The sequence below is a fragment of the Ambystoma mexicanum genome, chromosome 2q (genome assembly GCF_040938575.1).
Source record: "Ambystoma mexicanum isolate Mex_15411 chromosome 2q, UKY_AmexF1_1, whole genome shotgun sequence".
Taxonomy (NCBI): domain Eukaryota; kingdom Metazoa; phylum Chordata; class Amphibia; order Caudata; family Ambystomatidae; genus Ambystoma; species Ambystoma mexicanum.
In genome coordinates, this window is record NC_090924.1 from 442,856,219 (window position 1) to 442,878,646 (window position 22,428).

The window sequence follows — 22,428 nt, forward strand, 5'->3', positions numbered from 1 at the left end:
CAGCTAAAAAGTGATGCCCCCATAAACACATCATTTTGGTCAAGTGGGGAAGCCAGGATGAGGAACCATAGTATCTGTACCAAGGCACACTGTATCGCCACTAAAAACACATCTGTTATCTTAGTGTGTAGATTTAGTTTAATACATTGCTTCACATTGGCCTTGGGATCCACGAGGATACGATACCTCCTGAAAAGTTCACTTGTACAGTTCGTAGCTGCATTTATTTAATTTCTTAGCACCCCACCTTTGGAAGCTAAGCAAACAGAAGCACAGATAGATAAAGTGATTTACCCCTGTAAGGAAGGCATGGTATCAAAGTAAGACAGACACAAGTGATCATAGTGTGCAAGGGTGTTTATTGAACTTCATCAGGGGTGTGAAAAACGCCTATCTATACCTAAATCTAAGATGGGAGCAAGCTACGACCATCCAATAATAAGGCAGTCCTAGCGGAGTCTAGTCAAATAAAAAGAGCCTGTACTAAAAAATCTATTGCCATTCCTTACTGCTATGATACAAAAGTAGTGTGGGATAATGTTCACAAAAAGAAAGAAGTGTTCACAAAATAAGTCATGATGTTTAGGCCGTGGGCCTCCCTTCCCCACGTTTCTAGCACGGGACAAGGTGGGTCACTCGAGCACAGCACACTCCTGGGATTCTTTGGCACGAGGTCACAGTTTCTTTCACCAATATCTGGGCCTTCTGTACCCAAGTCTCTTTTGTGCAAAGTGTCTTGCCTCAGAGGACCTGATGCATCACAAACAACAAAGAAAAGTTCCTTTCAGGTCAGGCAATTTACTTTTCACCCTGGATCCACCTCAGCCGGGATCCTATCCTTCTTTCAGCATTAGCGCACCTCAGTCGGGTTCAGACCAACTTCAATTTTTAGGCACCCTCAGTCGGGTTCGCATTTGCCACCACCATCTTCCCGGGTGTGTTACTGTTCACCCAGGACCCCCCCTCTTCTGGGCTCAGACCCCTTTTCTACAATTAGTCCCCCTCAGCCGGGCTCAGACCAATTTCAGTTTCTAGACAATCAACTTTCGAATGTGCACAGGATTGAATGTAACACACTGCAGGACCACTTCGATTACACAGTTCAATACTCCTTCCCCATTCAGGGGTTGGAGGGCACCAAACAGACCTTCGTGTGAGCTCCCATGTGGCACCGGACCACTCTGTATCTGGTATCTATCTTGGTTTCACAAAGTTCAATTGCATACAAGTTCTCTTTCTTCATATAATGTTGCTGAACCCATTGGCATTACTTTGCTGTCGGAGTCAAGGACAGTACCACAGTGGCAATCGCTTCTTTCCGCCTTTGCTATCAATTTGGGAGGGCCCGGTGTACCTTGACACACCCTACACCATTCGGCAGCTGCAATTCCCGGTCTTGTGTTTTGTTTCCTTGAGGCTTCTTGAAAGTCGCAGGTCTGTGTTTAAAAGGGCAAGGGTAATTCCCTCCTTGTCGACCTCTCTGATCTCGCCACCTTTCTCCTCGGTTTAAACTGCCATATCGAAATTGCTGCTTCCTCGTGCGTTTTGCCTTGCTCTGAGTGTGCTTTCGTGCTACGCCTTTTATCTGTGTGGGGAAGTTTAATGGTAGTTGGGTGTGTATAATTATCAGTAAAATTGCCTGACTCTGCCTGACCCTTTTATTGGCACATGTCAGGTATACGGCTCTAATGTTAGTCCATTGTCGCGCATGACAGACTGGGAGAAAGTGCTTGTGTAAGAAAAGGGGAAAATGGAGGGGTGGGGGCAAGGGGGAGTTTATAGGTATTCTACCTGGTAGGATGGGGAAAAGGTGCTATAAGGAAGGGGATACCGCATCTCACCCTTCATTGTCCAACTCCCACAAGACCCCTCCTCCAGGTGATCTTCCCGCATTAGTCCACCCCCAGGAACTGGATCTAACAGAAATGGCCGTGTCCTTGCCACCTGGATGACAGATCCCCAGGGACTAGCGAGTTAGACACCACCAGGTTTCTCCCCCGCCCCGACCCCCCAAAAATAAAAAATCTTGGCCAAGTGGGAAATCTGGGATTAGAACTCAGATCTTCCACTGCCAAACTTGGCAACGTATCCACTAGACCTCGTCTTTTGCTCCTTCACCTTTGCTGCTACCTCCACTCCCATCTTCCCCTCCTCCATTTCCTCTCTTTGCGTGTGGAAAGTTCAGTTGGGTAGTGTGGGGGGACGGTTTACACGTATGAATGGAAGATGGTGCTGCTTTTTATTGGTTTTAAGGGTTTGATGATGGAAGGTTCTGTGCCTGTAAGTGGGGATCATAGGTGGGTGTGCTACTGGAAAAAGGTTTATGCTTGCTAACCAAGTCACCCTTATATTTCTTCTCAAAAATGGGAACTAGCGCACATGAATCCATGGTTTGTGCAATGTTTTGTTTGAAGGAATATTTTACAGCACTGACACACTGAAAAGTTCCGGTAATGATTTACTTCCTGATATGTACGCAAACAATTTGGTATTGCTCCCTCTTATAATATGGTAGATCAGAGTGTTGTGTAATTGTGCAGGGTGTGTGCTGGCGGTAAAAGGTTCACTTGTATAGGTTATGGCCATCTTTATTTTGGCTGCCTATTTAGGTTTTTTGTTCTTTGAACTGACGATAGGTATTAATCCCTCACATGTATTTTGCACAAGTGTTGTCCACCGACCTTTGGTCTTTTGTCATTGTTTCTCCTGGTTTTGGCCCGTTCCTATCAGATTTACCAGTTTGTGTTTGAACCGCTTATTTCCTGCTATGTCGGCTTGGCATTCTTTAGTTCGACAGGTGGACTCATATTCAAGGCTTTCGTGCTATTATATGGTAGGTTCCAGTTTAGAACCCTTGAAGAGTGGGATTCTTATGTTGTAGAAGGAGCTTTGGAACGCAGATTTATCCTGGCATGGACACGGCTACCGATCTCCTCTGGAAAGGTCAGGTTGATCCCTGGTTTACGGTTGATTGGTGCCTAGATGGAACAAAGGGTGTTCGCTGGGTGAACGTTGCAGTTCACAGCATACTGCCACGCACAAGGAGAGGTTTGGCAACATTTTACAAGGAAGGACTGACATCGTCCTCTTTAAACTAAAAGCACAAGTGGATTTCCAAACATCTGTAAAACAGCCCCACTGCCTGCTCGTGAAGTGGCAACTTATCTGAACGCTTGTCTATGTGGTCCCATGAGCCTCAGCCCATCACTCTCTGCGGCCATCTTATCTCCAGGAGAGATGCCAGGATAATGCCTTACTCACCGCTGAGCCTACTGCCCCTCTGACCTCATCTGTGTGTCTGTCGTTATGTTCCTTGTGTGCCCTGAGGCACACAGGCTTGTAACGCGTTACAAACATTTTTATAACTAGAGGATCATCGCACAAATTTACTTCGATCGTTAAACCCCCACAAACTCACGGCAAGCCAATTGCTAGGCTCTCACCTACTCCCCTGAATGTCAATGGTGTTGGCCGTGGTAGGTTTCATAAACTGACTGCAGCTAAACGACGGCGTCACTGATAGCAGCACATATCATTCTTTTGCACAGGGTTAGCATAGGAGTCTCAATTGATGAAATGCTTTTACAGATTTAAAATCTTCTCATAACTGTATTCTTATAACTAGGTTTTAATAAGATGTAACTGGTAAAGAGACTTTAAAATATATTTTTAGAATTCATGGTACTGTAATTAGATATTTATTGTGACAATTTCTGCTTTTGTTTTATCGTTATCTATAGAAGTGTGTAATGTTTTTGAATGTCCTTGTTTTTCTTTGTTAAAGGCAATTTTGCCAAATAATTAAAAAATAATAATAATGTCACTTAGAAAGAAGCAGTCACAGATTATCGCCTGGACAGAAAGTCCTTTACAACTCATTTGACCTTTGGCCTGCATTCCCATTTGACTCGACCTCTAGATGCAGCCCCTGGCAGAGTTAACTGCCACAATAGGAATGATGCAAAGGACATTACAGAAGTTAACTTGCTCTTATTACGGCCACATTCCTCCCACAGATTTCTCATTTTTGAAAGACTCCCACAGCCGTAATAAAAGGAGGAAGGGGATGTTGAAAGTCTGCACCAGAAATCTTGGAGGAACACAGGGTCCCACTCAATCCCCCTCACCGGCCAAGGGGTTAGTGTTTGGCAAATGTGTGCAGGGACGCCCATATTGCAGCCTAAAACCCCCTCTGAAGGGCACAGGCCGCTTCCTCGCTGTTTAGAGTGACCCCTACGGCCCTCTAGCAAATGTATGTTTGCTCATAGCAGGTCTTTAAGCACAAGGCAATATATCGCAATATCGTCTGCTTTGAGATCACTAACCCCTACCGATGGTCCTTGAGGCCCATAGAGAATGTATTGTCTAGGTGAATTCCTTCGTCCTGGATTCAGTGAAACGGAAAGCCCTCGTGGGGTCCAGTCTGTGGAAACACTCTTCGATTTGCATTGATGTGGAGGTGGAAAGAACACCAGATGAAGAATTTTCTGCTGGAGATAAAAATTGGAAACCACCATGGGTTTCTTTTACCACAAACAGGAATGGCGGGACAATAGAACGAGCCTGAAGCTCGAAGATACTCAGTGAAAGCGATCGACACTAAATAGGGCACGCTAAGAGCAAACAAACGCAAGGGACTCACGGAGCCTCAATCAGAATGTCAAGAACACAATAAGGTCCCATAAAGGGCTTTGCTACAGTGTCCAAGAGGACTGCTTAGCAGGTTCCACGTGCCCATTACAGGAATTGTGAAGTATGTGTACAGGTGATCTAAAAAAGCAAGGCAATCTTGCAGTTTCAAAGGTTGGATTGTTTGGGCCAGAGGAACTATTTGGAATATACTTTTCTGGAGAAGCTAGATGAATAGTCTCAGGTCCAGCATAGGCCCTAGACCTCAGTCCTCTAGGGGGGCGAGGAAGTAGGTAATCAAGAAAATAGGAACACATATCAGGCCTATTCTAATCCGGTTCACTAAGAGATCAGAGGAACAACACACATTTTCGGACACTAGAGGATCTCAAAGCCCATTGCAGTAAGCAATTTTTCAGAACTTTCTTCAAAGCCATCTTCAAGATGGACATATTGGATGCTACAAAAGTGGAAAAGCCAAAAAAGCCCTAAGACCAAAGTCAGAATCTGGGATGCCCCAAAGATCAATCATGTGAGACTGCAAAGATTCTCTATGATGAGGCCAAATACAATAGAGACTATTCATCTGGACATGGGAGAATAAACGAGAAACGATACCAATACACATATTTATTGTAACAATGGCCGAGGAAGACCACCGCCTGAAGTGCAGACTCTCAGAATCCAAAAAAGCACAGTAAGATAAAACCAGGGGAGTGACTGGAGGGTTGAGTAGTGAACAGACTGCTAATCCGATCCGGTGAGCCGAGAATGCTGAGCTGGGAGGCATAGCAGAGTCCCAGATACCAGATTTCCAACAAAGACAAATGTGGCTGCACTAAAGGCAAGGTACCTTCTGCAAGCCTACATGACAACCCACAGTTTCAGAGTAAAGGAGAAGAAACCCTGAAACTCAGAGAGCCACAAAGGACAAGAGAAGCATACGAAGTGAGATGGAGTGGACCGGAGCAGTGCAAACGAGTGACAAGGACTTCAAGGGAGAACTCCCAGTGGTGGAAAAGCTTCAAGCGTGGCCTGCAAGGTCAAAAGGAGAAGGAATACAGTGAGAGCCTGGACTGGCAGGCCAAGATAATACACCAGCGACACATTTTGAAGTCTGGAGCTGGAGATGAAACTGTGAAAACACCCCTGGGGAGTAAGAGAGAAGACACTGGGAGCAAAAACCATGGAATGAAAAGTTCATAGGTAGCTTTCCAGATGGGGGAGAAGTGATCAAAATACGTGGCCACTGTAACCTTGTCAAGAGTAAAGTAATCTGATGGAGAAAAGGTAACGAAACTGATATTTAAAAGGAAAGTGGCTCCAGGTTTAACAGACTGGTTACCAAGTGCACAGCCATTAAACCGCTAGAGGTCAGAAATGAGAAGTGCAGGCAGAAACTGTTGCGAGTTTGAATGCCGTGCTATCAACTACACAACCGTTACACAGCTAGAGAACAGTATTGAGAAACCAATGCACAGCCATTGCACCACTAGAAAACAGTCATGAGAAATGCAGGGAGAAACTGTTGCAAGTTTGAATGCTGCGTAATCAAGCATACAGCCATTAAACCGCTAGAGAACAGAAAAGAGACATGCTGGGAGAAACTGTTGCAAGTTTGAATGAATGCCGTGTTATCAAGTGCACAACCATTAAACCGCTAGAGAACAGAAAAGAGACATGATGGGAGAAACTGTTGCATGTTTGAATGCTGTGTTATCAAGTACACAGCCATTAAACGCTAGAGAACAGTAATGAGAAATGCAGGGAAGGGAATGCTGTGTAATCAAGTGCACAGCCATTACACTGATAGAGAACAGAAAAGAGAAAGGTCAAATTCCATCAATTATGCTCCCGGAGAAAAGCCAAGTAAGGCAACTACAGAGAAACAAATACAAGGAATGACAGACACCAAAAATAAGAAAAAAAAGCTTGCTAGTGACAAGCAACTACAGAGCCAGTAAGACAATGACATTGTGCAACCTGGGTGTTGTGCATTCAGAGATTTTGATGAATAGAAACGGACAACCGAACTCGGATGACCACTTACTTAATCAAACTGCCCGATGCCCATAGCAACAGATTGGGGTCAAGTAAAAGTCTTTAAAACTGGAGATGAAAAACAAACATACAAATAGGCATTTATGAAAAAGAGCAAAACAAGAGTGGGAAGAAGAGAGAGAGGCTTTGCGAGGGTTCCCTGTTTAAGAAAAAAGAGCAACAAAGGCAATCTGGAAAAAAAAGCAGGTCACCAGAAAGGGGCTGTTTTGGCCAAGTCACTAAGCTTGAAGTTTTATCAAAATCACACAAAGCTGGGAATTATAGTGAACAGTGCTTACATTGATGAAAAATTATGCCAGCTGAGCATAAGATAAAATATATTGTGGTTATATGAAAAACAAAGTTTATATACCCACCAGAACCATCCTGACAAGAATTGTTTGAATATACACACTTGAAACATGCAACTGTTACCTTGTGCATCATTGCAAGAATGCCACAGTGTATATACATATGTAGTTGGAGTTCTATATGCATACAGTTGGAGTACATACCTCCTTGCCTAGAAGCTGCCAAATTAATATCCCCTCCCCCCAATATTGTCGTTTCGCATGGAGACTCTTTGCTATCTCAAGACATCTGGATTTCGCAGCAACAGCTGCATTAAATGAGAACCCGTTTAAAGTGACAGCGCATGCTGTGCTTCACAAATAATCCTTAAAATTATAGTGCAAAAAAATCTCTAAAAGTCAATCATTCAACCATTAAAACACGGAGCTCATAACGCGTTCACCGGTATACAGTAAAAGTGGCAGTAAATCCAGTACCAGCACTATTACCATTTGGGCGAATCCCAATACCGTTGCCAGTATTTCCCGCGCCAGTATTTCCAGCTCCGGAAATATTTGTGCCAGTAATACCGGCAACAGACTATCTGACTGCAGAACAACCAGTATCGCTACACAATGGTTTTAACGGGCGATAACAAGTTGGGAAATGGCGGTAACACTGCCCTTTTCTGCCGGTAATACCAGCAAAAGCAAGGCAGAGATACCTACACTTAAAAGCAGGTGGTAAATGCATACAGGTGATAGAAATTAGGCCACACGTGCACCCAATGCATCCAGGAAGAGAACAAAAGGGCCGCACCTTTCCCAAACACACTTGCCAACACCACCATGCTGCCACTGGTCTCGGTCAGCATTGTCATGCAACTGCTCCAGGACAAGATAGAGCTGCAGGGACTGGAGGACCACCAGAGGGAACATGAGGCAGAAGAGGAGGAGGCGAGGAGGAGACACCACGCAAGGCGTGCGCCCATACCATGGGTAAGGCAGCACCATGGATCCTCGCTGACAGCTAGTGACGCACCCTGTTCCGCCTCAACAGGGAGACTATTGCAGATCTGCTGAACCAGATACAGGACAACGTAGAGAGCAGAATCGGCATTAGGGCAGCCATAACACTGTTGGTAAAGCTGGTGTCAGTTCTGCACTTCCTTACCATGGGCACGTTCCAACACAACAACTTCATGATATCTCGCAGCCTGCTTTACTAAAGTGCTGTGTCAGCTGCTGGACGCACTCTTGCGCAATGTGGGATGGCACATTTTACTTCCCACCACCCCGGCATGGGTGAATGCCACAAAGTCATGATTTTAGGGTATCACACACATGCCTAATGTAGTAGTAGCTCATGACTGTACCCATATAGAATTTTTGGCACCCCAGGCATACAAGATCTAAAGGAACCGGAAATAGTTCCATTTGCTTAATGTCCAGGTAACCTGTGATGTAGACCTTAATATCGCCCACTGCTGTGCCCGCTTGGGCATGGGGCTCCTCACCGGGTCCTTGCCAGTGAGGAAGCGCTAGAGCGGCACCTTGGGGTACCAGGTAGGGAGACCTCTGTTGGCGTCACAGAGGTGGAGGCCTCTGACCGCTGGACCCGCATGAACTGCAGGGTAAGATGCGTGCAATGGTCGGAGGGTCTCGGCAGAGGATGACATAGCCTCTGAGTGCTCACCGTACCCTCTATCCCATTGCAGTCATGGCAGCAGTGGCATGGCTGAGTGACCGGCACATCCTGCGGCTGCAACCCTGCATGCAATCACGCATGGCCTGCATCTCCTGCAGCTGCTGGCCTTCCAGATATTCGATGGAAACCTGCTGCTCCTCAATCATGTGCAAGCGTGCACTCATGTCCAACACATTGGGCACCGGCAGAGGTGGTGGGCTGTGTGGCTGGCCAGGGCTGAAGCATGGAGATGCACCTCCCATCCTGTGCTCCACCTCATCCCACTCATTCTCATATGTGGTGCCCACATGGGCCCTGCCACGATGGGGTAGTGGCTTCATTCCCCATGATGGCGAGGAGGGAGTGCTGGAACCCTGGCGTCTTCCGGACACAGGAGGGACGGCAGCACTGTCTCCCATGGTGGGTAATGGCTATGGCATAGTGGTGGAGGCTTTAGCGACTGCCCCGTCAGCTGCCTGGCCGTTGGAGGGGCCATTCAGCACCATCATGGGGATGTGTCCTCCTCAGGACTTGCCGGTGTATCCATGGTGGTGGTAGGTGTAAATGCTGGTGGCCCGTCAGCCTTGCCCTGCTGTATGCTCCTGCTGGCAAGGGGTCTGGCCTGCGCAGGGGTAGGGGCAAATGCCTGCAGTGAAGGGTCCGGCCTCGTCACTTTCTGTGTACCGTGTTCCTATTGGGAATAGAATGACATGCAGTTAGTCATCTTGTTGACATGTCTGCAGGATTGCATTGCACTCATGCGACATTGTTTGTCACAAAGATGCACATTTCCTGTGGTTGGCTTGGCTGGTATTGCTCCAATGAGTGCTGTTACTACTAGGTGGTCTTAGTGCCTGCTGCGTGTGTACGCAGTGTATTCATGCATACGCAAATCGCATGTTGGCCTGACAAGGTGGCTTGTTGTGGGTGCAGTGGGGCTTCACTTTCTGACATGGACTATCTTGGCACACATGGGTGCTTCTCATGTGTCCATGTGTTTAGTATGCACGTTTCAACTACATCATATGTGCACTGCTATGTTTACCCACCTTCCCAGGCATGGGTATGTGCTCACTGGCAATTTGCTGCGACTGCCATGTGTTGAACCATTCCTGTGCCCATTATGTGCATCTCTGTTGGGGGACGCATGCTTTTGGACCCTACATTCACATGCACACTGTGTCGGATGTACTTACCGCCATTGCTGTGGATCCCTGCTCCAGCCTCTGCACTCCCTATCCCCTCGATGCCCTCCATGTGGAGGGTGGAGCTGGCCGTCTCCTCCCAGGGCGTGATGTGGAGGAGTTCCACTGTGCCTCCTCCTGTGCCAGCGCTCTCCCTCCTGTGTCTGACTGAGGCAGTGTAGCCTCGCCTTTAGGTCGTCCCAGCATTTCTGACAGTCCCGGACGCTATGGGGTACAGTTCCCCTTGCCTGTATGTCAGCCCATTTGGCTGTCTTTCTCTGGGCAGTGGTTTTTCCTGTGGCTGCTGCTGAATAGGGCATCAGCATGCTCCACCACTGCATCTGCCAATGCAGTTAGCTCTGCCTCTGTAAATTGTGGCTTCCGGAGCCGGAGATCTGGCAGACAGGGCTTTTTTCCCTCTCGCACGACTTTGGGGACTACATGTCAGCAGGAAATGGGTGATTCAGGGTGGATTGAGTTTTTAAAGATGGCCACCACCAAGCTTCCCGTTCCGGTGATGATGCCATTTCCAACACTGGTAATATCAGTTTATTTTGCCGGTATTACCAGCCGAAGGCCTTTGACACCGGTAATACTGCCACCCCATTGTAAGATTAGCATACACATGTGAAACATATAATCCCGTAAATTGTTAATGCAGCCCCTGATACATAAAGACAGTATTTCTGAGAATATAGTCATCTATAGTGAGCATCAAATCAACCTGAACATGGAATGAAGTGGACACATTACTCAGGAAATGTCTAATGTCAGTAATTACAATGCAATATTCTATATACAAGTGTAGAGGACCACTGCTTAAAGAGAGGCTAGGATCCACATTTCGCTAATCTCAATGTCTTGCTAGTATCCGAAGGACACATTTGGGGTCTTTGGTATGATGGCAACTGGATTGATCCACCAAACACACCAGTTATTTTGGAAGGCTCAGTTTGAGACTGGGATGGCAGATGTGTGGCAAAGTGGGCAAACTCAACTAATTTTGTTTAGCAGAGTTTGCAGAACCAGGACACTTCCATCATCCTAGCAGCAGTCTGTCCTTCTCCCAGTATATAGAAAGGGAGATTGAGCCAAAACACACAATTATTGATTATTATTGATGTTGGGTTGCACGGGTAATAAATTTACCTCATTGGTTCTTAACGAACTGCAAAAATGGGTGGTTAAAAATAATATTCTTCACCCAGCTCAGACAGGCTTCCGTCCAGGCTCTGGAACAACCCATAACATCCGGGTGTTAGATAATTTAATACAGACTACTCAGAGTCGCAGGGGCGTGACACTATATATCGCTTTTGTAGATTTTAAGAGCGCATTTGACCAGGTTGATCAGCATATTTTATGGAACAAACTGAGGGCTTTAAATTGCCCTCAGTGAATTTGTGCATGTTCTTTGGCTGCTACACAGCAATAATTATGCAAGAGTATGCCTGGATCATGGAGGGTATGTTACTAACCCCATACTTCTCAAAAAGGGGGTGAAACAGGGCTGTGTCACTGCACCTACCATATATAATCTGTATGCAGCTGATGTTTTGCATCGTATGTTCGGAGTGGCGAACTGCCCACCTAGGATTGGCAACTTATCTATCGTGGGAATGTTGTATGCAGATGATTTAGTTCTTTTCGACCGTACGTACAAAGGTATGAAGATCTTACTGGACGAGCTGAATGTTTATGCCATGGAACTGGGTCTGACTATGAACTCTATCGAAGAGCTCCAACATTTAAGCAAAAAATCAGCCCAAGTCATCTCAAAGAAGAAAAAACAGAGACTCTCAGTGAATTTCTTAAAGTGCCGGCACCGACAGGAACCTACAGCTGTGGGAATTGTGCAATTTGTAATCAAATTGAGAATGGAACTAAAGAAATAAGACTACCAAATGGAAGATATCAAAAAATAAAACAATACATTAATTGTAACACAAAATATGTGATTTATGCGATTACATGCATTTGCAAAAAAAGATATGTGGGAAGCACTATCAGAACATTGAAAATCAGACTTCAAGAACATCTAAGAGCCATTAAGAATAATGATATAAGATACCCCATGGCAGTGCACTATAATCAAGATCATGAAATATCTGAAATAAAAGAAATTACATTTTTAGGCATTGAAAGAGTTGACACAATGGAAAGAGGTGGAAATAGAGAGCTCCAGCTAAGAAGAAGAGAAGCCAAATGGATTTGTATTCTGGACACGTGTCACTATGGCCTGAATTCGGAACTTGAGATGGCCTATTGGCTATAGAAAGCTGAATTATGAAAATAGAATGCAAGGCTGTCCAAAATGTATCCAATACGTTTCAAGCACTATCATGTTTTGATATATCTTCTTTTGATCATGTTTTATGAAAATATGTATAGAATTGCAGTAAAATTGCTTATTTTCTTCCTAAAGAAATGCCTTATACCTTATGGTTATAATTTGAAATAAGTCTCTTCTCAAATTTGCTCTATTGATCCTTTTCTTTCCTGGCTTTCCCTTGTTTTTTACTTTGATCTGAAATAATGGATCCGTTTGATACTACCCAAAAAAAAGGATCCATAGGTAGGATACATTCGAACTAGACAATTGTTATAAAAAGGAATCACTATGGTTTCATGGCAGAAAGAGAAACAAAATGGCCGCCGGACGTAAAAGTGTGACGTCGGACGTCATCGCGTAACGTGACGTGACATGTTACGCGATCGCAGCCTTTATAAAGGATAGAAAATAGCACTGAAAGGTAGCGCGGACTATGGCGGACTGGAGGCAATCGTACCGAGTAAAAATAAAAGGTAATTCAATTTAATTTAATTTCTTTGAGATAACTTGGGTGTGAACAGCTTTTTAAACTTTAGTATCCTGGAACTTTGGGGGAGAGCTTCACAGTAGCTCTACCTTTACAATAAATGTGACTGCTCTAAAGAGGGCATTTGAATGAAGTTTGAAAAATGATACAAAGAGTCAGGTTAAACTGATGTCGCCCTCTCTCATTGTTTACAGAAATGTAGTAATAAAAGAACTCATACAAATGAGAGAGACAAAATGAAAGATGAATTATTAATCAGAGATATGTTTACTCAATAAGGAACTTAGGTGAGTACAACTAATAGGCTAATATAATCAGAGTTGCTCACCCAACACACCACCACTACTTAATTATTAAAATAACATTCATTTTTTTCTTACTTTCTTTCATATTCTTTCTTTATTTAGCATCTCTCCTGATGAACCACAAGCATAAGACGTGGGGAAACACGTGTTGAGAGGCAAAAAACGATCAGTTTGTGATTTAATGTTTGGAAAAAAGGATATTTCATGCTATTAATGCAAAAAATAAATATTACTTAAAAAGTGAACTTGCTGGTGTGACGGATATATTTTGCCTGAAGCGCAATCCACATAAGTGTTTTCCAAAAAGAAATTCAACTTGGAGAAGACAAATCTGATGTGGATTACCAGGAACACGGTAAACCGGGCCGGATGGGTACAGCTTTTGTGGTCATTGATTACATTAACACCTATCCATATCTGGGCCTGGACTTCAGCTATAGGGGTGATTACATCGCCATTAGAAATTAAAAAAACCCATAGAGCTAAGCAATTACTCTTACAGGCGCGCAGGTATGCTGGAGAACATGTCGGGTTTTCTTTGGCTGGTATTCGATTGTTACATAAGCAATGTTTTGCCCCTGCAATGCTGTATGGTTTGGATGCTCTGGCCATGTAAGATTTCTCATGGCTGGATGTGCTTGAAGGACTTTTCTGGCGTTCATTATTGTGTATGGGGCCTTCTTGCTCCATGCAATATTTGAGATTAGAGCTTAGTCTAATATCATTAGGTGGTATGGAGAGTCGGGACAGAGGGTGTTTCTACCTTAAAGCATGCTCTAAACCATCCTGTGCGCTTTTGGAAACAGTGGGTCACAATATGGCTAGTGAAAGGGTTTTTATGAATGAAGATCTCTTCAAAGATATTCGTTGGACCTATAAATCTACTGTGGCTAAATTACCTAAACGGTATATCCATCGGAGGAAAGCCTTTAGGAAAATATTTGACAGATGGGATTGACGTAACAATTATACCCATCTAGCCAAACTGAAAGGATATAAAGAAGTATTCCACGTGGTACATGCCTACTGTAAAGTCCAATCGTATTTATTACTCAGTCCGGATCCGGCATTAAGGACATTTATCCTTAAATTATGCACCAATCAACTTCCCTTACGTATATATATAAATATAATTACGCCAATAGCCTGTACCTGGGTATGCCTCAACAACTTCTAAAAAAACGACAACGCATACAAAATGCAGTGGCCAGATTGCTCCTCCAACTACCCCGAAGAGAACACATCACACAAGCGCTAAAACACTACATTGGCTACCAATAAAACAGCAAATCAAATTCAAATCAATGTGCATCACGCACAGAGCAATCCACAACCAAGGCGCAGAGTTCCTGAGAGACAAATTATGCCTACATCACCCAACAAGGACGCTCAGATCAAGCAACGACATCCGCTTGGAACCAAAACCCTACAACAAAAGAAAACTCTGAGGATCTTCCTTCACTCACCTTGCACCAAAAATTTGGAATGACTTACCAAAGAAAATACGTAACACAAGAAATGACCTACTATTCAAAAAACTCTGCATATCCTGGCTCTTGACTGCATAACTAGAAGAATGCCCACAGGAGCATATACATGGGTGGAACGATGAGTGAAGAAACCAATCCCAGATCCCACTAAAGCAATCAACTACAACAGACTAAGGAAGACATTTGAAGACATAACAAATGTACCAACTGAAAGATAGTTATGAAAGGATGATACTAAGGATTGAATAGATAGCTAGACCAGGGTGGAAGGACAAGGACGATTCATCAATATCACCCTGACCTCCAAATTACACACAAGCACCAACAGACCACCAACGGAAATAGAGAATGAGGAAGTAGGGGACTGCAAATCTACAGCACCATTACCAGAGGGTGGACTAGACAAACCCATCCCACTACACAAAGTTCATTTACAACACAGCCGGGAATGCGCCAGACCATCACTCACAACAATTAGATTGACAGCAAAGGAAAGTGGCAATTAAGGTTACCTACAGGAAAGCTTGTTAAATAGAACAAGATCTGCAAGAACTAGGATATATAACCCACTAACCTAAACTCAAATCTCTGCATACCTATTTCACCCAAAAATCCACGCAACCATTTCTTGCCCAGCAAATTGCACGCACTTCACCACACTGCGACAACAAACAAACACCACATAAACCGCAACAACAGCACACAAGGTCTTGCATCGGTCCGATACTCACACCAAAGCTCAGTTCACGGTGCAAACTGAACTGAAGCCGCCAACAGCACACCACTGCTATCACTTCCCTACTCTCTCCTCACCTGACTAACCTAACCCGCCTGCCCTCTTGTTTTGCAGATCCGCCTGAGTGCCTGGGGACCAACTCCGTTGGCGACGATGCGCGGTATAAATACCTTTAACATTTAAACGCTATTGATATTTTTCCTGTATTTCCACTTCAGTAAAAAAGCTATTCTGTGTTTTCTATTCGGTAGCATCACTCGATACCCAGTGAGCCTGCCTGGAGTGCTAGTATGAGACGCCAAGCTTGTGCTGTCCAAATGGGAGGTGTTTATGTGGCTTGGGAAGCCTAAAGCCGTGGATGTGGTTTAAAGTGACACCAATGAAAAAGTGGCCCATAGTTGCAAATGGCAATTCACTCCTTTTGTGACAGACTGTTTGAATAGTACCCAGGAGGGAGTTCTTTTGATAAAATGTGCAATTTAAAGAATATATTTTATTTTTTAAATGGTATGGTATGGTAATGTTTATTTGTAAAGCGCCTATACTAAAGGCAAGTGTTTCAAGGAAGGAGGGAAAAGGGAGAAAAAACGAACAGTCATTCAGAATCCTTGAATTTCTGAACGATGCAAGTCTGCACAAGCAGAGTAGGTGCATATAATACAATTGACAGTGTAGATAACAGCAAATAGGTCTGATGACAATTCTGCAGTTTTTCCAAGTGCATTGAGGTGAGACAAGGAAGATAGACGATCTACAAGGCATGGTACATTCAGATCGTGCAAGTGCACAGACGGTACAGGAGAGGGGAGGAGGACAATTGCAGGGGGCGTGGAGGCCAAGTGCACCCAGTCAGTCAGAAACTGGGCTAAGTGCTGAGAGATGCCACTCGCATGGGTCATTGACCTAGTGCAGTAATGATAAGGCAAGAGCAGGCCCGGAGGAAATGCAAGAGGGCTGGCGAGGGTGCCGGGGACCTGTGAGACTGAGGTGTACCTGGCGGCCAGTCAGCAAGCTGTGTGGAAATGGAGGTAGAGAGGGATAGAGCTGAGAGAGAGGTTAGCAGGGTAGAGAGAGAGAGAGAGAAGGAGGAGGAGGAGAAGAGGAATGTCTTAAGGAGTTTCCGGAAAATTAAGGAGATCAGGCTCAAGATGGAGGACGACAGGGAGGCAATTCCAGAGGGAGGCCCCTGCTAAGGATAAAGATCTCCCTCCAAATCTCTGCTTGGAGAACCGGCTCACATGCAGAAGGTTGGAGGTAGATAAGCGCAGGGCTCGGGAAGGACAGTATTTAGGTAGGCATTGTTGCAGATAGGAAGGTCCCTAGCCCCAGAAAGCCTTGTGGACAATGCAGAGGGTCTTGAACTTGATCCTTGCAGCCACGGGAGCCAGTGGAGGGATTTCAGCGCCGGAGAGATCAGGTCCCTGGGCTTGAGGTCAAGAAGATGTCTTGCGGTTGTCTTCTGGATGAGTTGCATAGGGCACAAAGCAGAGGCAGGGAGGTTAAGAAAGGGGCAGTAGTCCAGACTTCAGAGAACCAGGGCTCTGGAGACAGTGAGCCGCTGGGGGAAGGTGAGAAAAGGAAGAGTACCTCTGAGGATGTGCAGCTGGTAGTTTGACTTTTTAGAGATGTCCGAAATGTGAGTGAAGGAGAGAGTTGAGCCGAAGATGACCCCAAGGTTTTTTGCCTTGCAGGTGGGTAGGGGCACAGGGCCAAGGGAGGCTGGCCATAGAGAGAGTGGGAAAGCAGCAGCAGGAATCACAATGCAAACAATCTCAGTCTTACTGGCGTTGAGGCAGAGGTTGTTTGCAGCACACTATGACTGAATTGCGGACAGACAGCCAGATATGAGAAAAGTAGAAGAGGTGGTTGAGGGTAGCCTGAAGGAGAGTTACGTGTCATTGGCATAACACCGGCAGTTAGAGATGAAAGTGGCTATCACACGTGCCAGGGCAGCCATGTAGACATTGAAGTTCCAGGGGGATAGGTTAGAACCCTGCAGAATGCCATAGGTTGAAAGAGTGATAGTAGAGGGAAAGGGCCCAAGTTCCACATGGGATAGGCAGTCGGAAAGGAAGGAGGTTAACCATGCTAGAGCCTGAACTGTGATTCCCAGGGTGTCAGGAAGACGTGCGATCAGTATTTTGTGGTTTACCGTGTCAATGGCAGAGGAGAGGTCAATAAGAATGAGGACAGAGGGAGTGTTGGTGTCAAATTTGAGAGCAGGTCTTCACGGGTGTTCAGAAGAGCAGTTTCCATGCCTCTGGATGCTCTGAAGCCAGACTGATGGTGGTGGAGGCAACCAGCAGATTCGGTGTGGAGGGTGAGTTTAGAGATAGCCAGTTTCTCTAGGAATTTGCCCAGGAAAGGGGTGATAGAGATGAGATGGTTGTTTGCCAGAATGGAGGGGACGGCAGACGGTTTCTTAAGCAGAAGGTGCACAGGGGAGTGCGTAAGAGAAGTTGGGAAAACTCCAGTGGCAAAAGGGAGATTGCAGAGATCAGCCAAGGATGGAGCGAGAGTGTCAATATTGTCCTTAATGGTGGTCCACTTGTTTGGAAGAGGCCTTTATGGTCTCGGGAGGATAGCTCAGGGGCAACACACTCACCTTGGGAGCAAGACGCTGCAGAGCAACACAGATTCGATCCCCATGTCCACGCTTAGAAGCCTCTGAGTATTAAGCGCGTTATAAATAACCAATTACATAGACCAGACTTGTCTGGCAAACTTAACAGGTGAGAGAAGAGAGGAGATGTGGTGGAGGGGCCAAGGGAGGCTCCAGAGGTGTTGGTGTATGTTGTGGCATGGAAGTGAGGGAGGAAAGGATGTCTTGGGTTTTTGATGTGATTTGCACTGCCATGGCAGAGAAGAGGTGGGTGTGACAGATGAGGAGGCCGCTGTAGGATTGGCCAGTTCCTTACAGAAGTGTGGCCGTGTTTGATACCGGGGAAATACAGGCTTGAATAAAGGCTCTTTTCTTGGTGTGGATGCAGTGTAGATATTGCCTTTGAAGGAGGCGGCAGGCCAGTTTGTCAGAGGGTCCGCCTGACAAATTCCATTTCCACTCAGCTTCCCTACACTTGCGCTCAAGGGCAGCCAGATCAGAGTCGTACCAAGAGTTGCACTTTTTGGAAGGTTTCAGTCAGACCCCCATGACAGGGGCAAGAGTATTAAGGGTGTTAGAGATAGAGAGATTGAAGTTAGCGAGGGCTGTGTCATGGTGGGAGTGAGCTGTAGGAGTAGGAGTCGGAGAGTAGGTGGCGGCAAAGGCAGCCGCTGTCACTCTTTTCATGGGTGTGGTGACTTTGAATCTGAGTGGCCGAGCCGGATGTGCTGATGCGAGAGGAGAGTTTCAAGTGTGAAGAGAGAAGAGAGTCATCTGTCCAAGAGAGGGATAGAGAGAGGGATGTCGGAAGAGATGAGATCATCCAAAGTGTGGCCCGCTGTGTGCGTAGAACCAGAGGGTAAGAGGGAGAGAGAATCGTTTAGGTTGCGGAAAGGTCCTGAGGAGTCAGGAGAGTAGCCAGCAGGAGGAGTTGAGAGGAGGAGGAGGAGAGTAGATAGAAGACTAGGTCAGCCCATTCCAAGAGGAAGAGAGTGGACTGTCTTGGTGGCCAATAGAAGGTGGACATAAAAGATTTAGGAGAGAGTGAGACCCTGCAGACTAGGCACTCAGAAGAGGAGTAGTCCTGAGTATGGATGATGGACACGGGTATCCATTCTGGGAAGATCTGCGCCACTCCCCCACCTGATCCCTTGGGCCTGGGCACAGAGAGGACATTGTATCCTTCAGGGAGGAGTGTGTCAAAGCTTGTGACTGAGCTGTCCTTGAACCATGTCTCTGTGATGGCAAGCACATCTAGATCCATGCATTCAAGAAGGTTGCAGATGTCAACGCGTGTTTGAGAACAGTGTGAGAGTTAAGCGTGGCAATATGGTCTTCTGTGTGGGGGGGGAGTTGTAGGGGACGGTGGTCCCCCCCCCCCGGGTGGCAAGAGAGCCAGAGTGATAGGGGAGGATGTCAGAGGAGCCACGGCCGACAAGGGAGCAGATGAGAAGGAAGGCACATCAGGCAACAGAGCCTGTGCAGAGGCTAAGGAAGGCACAGTAGGCAAGGGAGCCTGCGTCAAGGATGAGGAAGGCACAGCAGGCAAGGGAGCCTGTGCCGAGGTGGAGCAAGGCACAACAGGCAAAGGCGTCTGTGCAGAGGATAAGGCAGAGCAGGCATGGGAGCCTGTGCAAGGGGAGAGGTGAGGTTTGAGAGGCGAGGTAGGAGCCTGTCAAAGAGAAGAAGGTTGGGTTGAGGACCCTGAGTCATGATGGTTCCATTCCAATAGACATTAATGATGACCCTGGAAATGGCAAAGAGGTCAAGGAAGACCTCCCAGTGGGTGCCACAATGGGAGAAGAGGCGATAGGAGAGAGAAAGGCAACCATTTACTGGGTGAGGCAACGACAAAGAGGATGTCTGTGACTCTTTCGCTGGCGGAAGCTGCGACATAGGTGTCTGCAACAGGAAAGCCTGGGTTAAAGCCCAGTATGTCCTTCTTAAGTTTCTTCCGGACAGATTTTGTGATATGGGAGGGATAGGAACTAGAGAATCAGTTAGCAAAGATAGGAGAGATAGATAGTGACAAAGCTAGCTGCAAGGTGAGGAGGACACTTACCAGGCCGCTGTACTAAGGAATATGGAAGGGAGGGGAGGAGTAAAGAGGGTACGAGAGGGGGTGGCACTGAGGACAAGGTAGGTCGTGCACCCAGCAAAAATGATTTTCACACAGACAGCTACTTTAGATGCAGGAAGGAGGAACAGCTAAAAACGGTTTTCAGCAAACAGAGACATTCTTTGAGGAATGGCAAGGAATTGGGGCACAGCATTGCAGTGGTTGGAATCCGCGGGAATGAGTCACAGAGTGGGGCAGAAAGGATAGTCACCATAGAGCCAGGGGCACCTGCAAAGCAATGACTTGAGAGGCAGATGAGATGAGATCCGTGGTGCCGAGGCCGAGTTGCACTACTCACGTGAAGACACGCAAAGCAATGGCACAGTCAAGAGGCCCTTGAGTGAAAAGGAACAGTGCAGAGCATTTTTCTGAGGATTCCCTGAAGTGGGACAGGAACATGGCCAGGAACAGACAGGAGCCTTAGGAGTGGGGCGTTGGAAGGCGGGCCAGCATTCGCCTGCCGGCTAGTCAGATGTAGAGCAGGCCCAATCAGTGTGTAACTCCCTCAAGGCCCAGGCACTCCAGTGCCAGTACAAACAAGGTGGCCATGCTGAAAGGGGCAGAGAGAGCAGCCCATAGGGAAAGCAGGATCAATCACCCTGCATACAAGGAGTGCAGCCTCGTGGGTCCAGGAGTAGAGGCCTGTGCTGGCCGTATGCAGGGGAACAACAGGAGGATGTAGGAGAATACAGTGCATTCAGTGAGGGGCCAGGGAGGCGGGCCGGCATTCAGCCGGCTAGTCCAGATTGGGCCTGCTCTCCATCTCATATCCAATCAATGTGCAACTCCCTCATAGCCAAGGCACTCCAGTGCCAGTACAAAGAAGGCGGCCATGCTGAAAGGGGCAGAGAGAGCCGCCCATAGTGAAAGCAGGATCACCCTGCACACACAGTGCGCAGCACACTCGTGTGAAAAATAGAGAAAATCAATTTTTCAGGAACATATCATTCAAGAATGCAGGCTGGTAGGGGGTGAATCTGCGCCGCTTGCGCAGAAATGAAATATGCTCTCTAAAAGCCCCAGGGGCTTACCTGGATATGCTTGATGTTGGTGGTCAGGGTTACATGTTACATTTCTGATTCTGCACTCTCTTTTGGTTTCTTTGAGATTCACCGGATACAAATAGACTGGCCTAAAAACGTGCTTAAGGACTGGCCTAACATCTGAACATCCGTGCAAGTGATGTATCCAAGCACAGCACAGCTGATATGTGGAATGCTGCCAGGCCTCAGAGATGGGCATGAACAGTCGCCCCTTGAGAAGTACACAGTTTATGATGCTGCTAGCGCAAGTCCCAAGGCTGCTAAAGGCTGCCATGCAAAGACAGTCTGCTGTTACGAAATGTGCTTTCTTTCTCCCTGTTCAGCGAAATGTTATCATACGTACTGTAAATGGGAGGAGAATAAGATGTAGCTTCTGCATTGTACATAAGGATGAGCCAGGCCTGGAAGTGTCAGAACTGAATGCAGCCCTTCCAAGCACTGGTGTGCGTTAGCATTACAGGGCTTTTCTCCCCACTTCTGGAGTGCCGAGTGCCTGAGAGGCGTGGGGGTGCCGGATGAGAACTGGTATCATGGGGAGCATGACGAGCCTGTGACAGTCAGACCCCAAGCCTTGTGGCCCGTGCTGGCCGGATGCAGGGGAAAAACAGGAGGATTTGGTCACAATTACTAGCAGCATAGTGAAGTAACTCATCAAAATGGCCCACATTGGCCAACAAAGTAGCCCACTAAGACCTACAAAAAACAAAAGGCTCACACTAGAATTTTGCATTTTTTGGTTTGGGCATTGCCCTATTCCCTGTAGGCCAGTCTGAGCCTGCCAATTGTCTCCCTGGGGTGTTGCTATTTTTCCCCTCCAAGAAAACAGGCTCCAAGAAAACAGAAATGGGCCACTTGAAGTCTGATAAAGGCAGTCTGAATGAGGATATCACAAGTCACAGCGTTAAGATACATTCTGGATATTTCAGGAGAGTATCCGGAAACAAAACGCATTTGGGCTCCACTTTCCAGACATTGTGCACGAATGGTCCACCGACGCAGAGGGGTCTCCCTTCCCAAGGTGACCCCTACCAAGGAAGGAAAAAACACAAAACTCTGCTTGGAAGGTGGGTGGAAGAGCTGGGGATACATTTTAGCATTGGTTGTAAAACGGGATTCTCCCCCACTTACCTCCAATTATGACTGATGCCAAATTTCAATAAAAAGAAGAATTCTACAAATAAAGGTTTATGTGGCTGCTGGGAAGCGCTGGTACAGTCTCAGCAGAAGAGGAGCAGACCTGCAGAGAAAATATGCTTTAAATGAATTTGGATTGCATTTTCAACACATACGTACAAAACAGACAACTGAGCATAGTAAAGTTCACTCTGTGTACCAACAGCTTAATCATGGACTAGCAGGCAGAAGAGCTCAGAACAGTTCAGACTCCAGCAGGACAGATAGAAGGCGATGCAGTGGGAAAGGAAGACCAAGGCCGACAAAATAAGCCACCCTGGCTCTCCGGGGATGCGCGCGCCAATCCGCTG

The 22,428-nt window shown here is 46.4% G+C and overlaps 1 protein-coding gene across 10 annotated transcripts in view; it reads right to left on the bottom strand.

Annotated features, from left to right (window-relative positions):
* LOC138569489 (catechol O-methyltransferase-like) overlaps nucleotides 1–22,428 on the bottom strand; it is a 399,903-nt gene that overhangs the window by 73,680 nt on the left and 303,795 nt on the right. For 9 of the 10 annotated variants that reach the window (XM_069647500.1, XM_069647505.1, XM_069647499.1 and 6 more), the window contains exon 2: nucleotides 22,073–22,181. The exons of the other annotated variant lie outside the window; for it this stretch is intronic. The gene's annotated coding sequence lies outside the window, so the exon portion shown is untranslated. The remainder of the gene's footprint in view (nucleotides 1–22,072; nucleotides 22,182–22,428) is intronic. 10 annotated transcript variants of the gene reach the window in all.